Below are 2,233 nucleotides of genomic sequence, written 5' to 3'. Positions count from 1 at the left end.
AATTTTGCATTCAAAAAATGGTAGCGTAAAGGCCAACTTTTGACCAAGTGAACAACTTCCTCCAAAATCAACTAAGTGAGGATTTTGTTCACTGGTTAAAAGTATTTTTTTTCAGCCAATCAGATTTGAGCAAAGTAAAAAAAATCAGATTTATCGCAAGTGTAATAAAGTATTTGTTTGAAAAGTTTTGCAAATTATGCTGAGATGTAAATTTTCTGAGAGAAAAATTGTATGATTGTACTATATTTAGACATAAAAAGGCTGCTTTTGCTTCAACTGATGAGCTGCAGAGCAAAAACTGTGTTACTTCATTACAAATGTTTACACATAAAATTTTAGTGCCAATGCGGCCTTATGATTCGAAAACGGCGCCAAAATTAGCCCGAAACTAGCACTTTTATTTGCAAATTACATGTGTAAACAAAGCTATTGAATTGCTCATTATTTTGACTTTTAATTTCCTTCTAACAATCCATTGACTGATACGGTTAAAATTACTATGTTTTTCGAAGAGCGTCCAATTAAGGATTGAGCAAAAAGTAGACACATATGCGTATCGCTACGCACACAAAAACATCTATGCATCTGCAATGCAATATCAGAAGAAGGTTCACTTGAACGAAAGGTAACTCGATATTTATTTACGGTCACTAGTAGGAATGAACTCGTTGCCAAACTGTTTAATTTTACACGTTAGTTTCGGAAAATAAGAAAATCAGATAAGCAAGAGAGAAGCTCTCAAAAATAACTTCAGTGGTTTAAGCCCCAATACTTCCTTTATGTAGGAAAGCATGGCTTCTCAGCTTAGTAGTCAAACTCTGAAAAGTTGCCAGTCAAACTCTGTACTTTGGAAGAAAAAAGTTGATTGACTCAAAAAAAGATAGACTCCTTTACCGTTCAATTTACCTGTAGTTTTTTTTAGCTAAGCCCCGGTAAACTGCAACACCAATTCAGCAAACAGATGGCTGGAAAGTTTTAATTATTTAGAAAAAAAACAACAATTTCTTGCACTTTCGTGAAGCTTTGAATTTTATATAAAACAAAAAACATTTCATCATTAAGCTTTTCGCGCTATGCTAGAAAAAATTTTCAAAAGCTAGCCCAACTTGAAAATTGAAACATAGCCAGAAGGCAGTCAATTAACACAAGTGAACAAAAAAAACAGTAGTCGTTTTTGGGAAATCTCATCTATCAAATTTCAAAAAAATTACAAATTGCCAAACAAATTTAAGAACGATTTATTATTGACATTTTGAAATTAACCCAATTCGACACAACTGGATCACTAGCTAATTTTTTTTTGGCTGCAAAATCTAATAATTTGAATCCGTTTTTGAAGCTAGAAATTGATCACTGATTTGGTGATCACCTTTACAATTCAGATCGATAGTGGAGTTTGCCTTCCCTTTCAAAAGAAATGAACAGAATTTAAGAAAACTTAAAGCCAAAGAGCAAAAAAAACTAGACTGAAGAAAATTTTGAATTTGAAAAATTTCATTAGAACCGAGACGTTTTTTCATTGTTGGAAAAATTGAGACATCAAACCCACGTTTGAAACCTAAGATCATTCAACGGACTGCTGCGCGGCTATAAATTAAGAAAGAGTCTACGTTCTAGCGCGATTAGACTTTAAATCAACTTTGTACACAGAGGCGAAGCAGCTCTATCAGTTGAAATTTAAAAAAGTAGAACTTAGACTCGAATTGGCAAAAACTCGGCTTTTTTTCGGTTCAAATGATGAATTAAAAATGCATCAACTGTGTTAACTTATTACTACTATTCGAATTTGGAAGCACATGCTGTGAAGCAGCTGTAAAGGCGCCCCAAAAGTGGCACCAAAATTTGCGATTTAGGTTGCAAAAAAAAGAAAGTTCGTATTAATGCACATTGCTTCGCAATTGTAAATACACTGCTTGTACGAATAAATTTCATTTTCTGCTCCAGAGTGAAAGGTGGGTAAAAGTTATGCCAGAATTATAATTTTGTGATGCTTGTGCAAAAAACGTGATGCATTAAAAGTGATGCTTGTGCAAAAACCTTATTTCAGACTTCCCACTGAAAAAAACTATGAAATCAGTCCTTCAGTACGCCAGTAAGACATAATTTTGTTAATAATTTACTACTAGTCTCGGTTTTAGAGAAATGCCGTAAAAAGGGTGTATAACTGAGAACGAGATGATTTTTCGACGATTTGGTCATTCGATTTATCATCTTTTCGTAGCAGGATAAAAAG

This window comes from Symsagittifera roscoffensis, chromosome 8, assembly GCF_963678635.1.
Source record: "Symsagittifera roscoffensis chromosome 8, txSymRosc1.1, whole genome shotgun sequence".
NCBI classification, from domain to species: Eukaryota; Metazoa; Xenacoelomorpha; order Acoela; family Convolutidae; genus Symsagittifera; species Symsagittifera roscoffensis.
The sequence above is the reverse complement of the archived record's forward strand: the minus strand, read 5'-3'. Positions refer to the sequence as shown.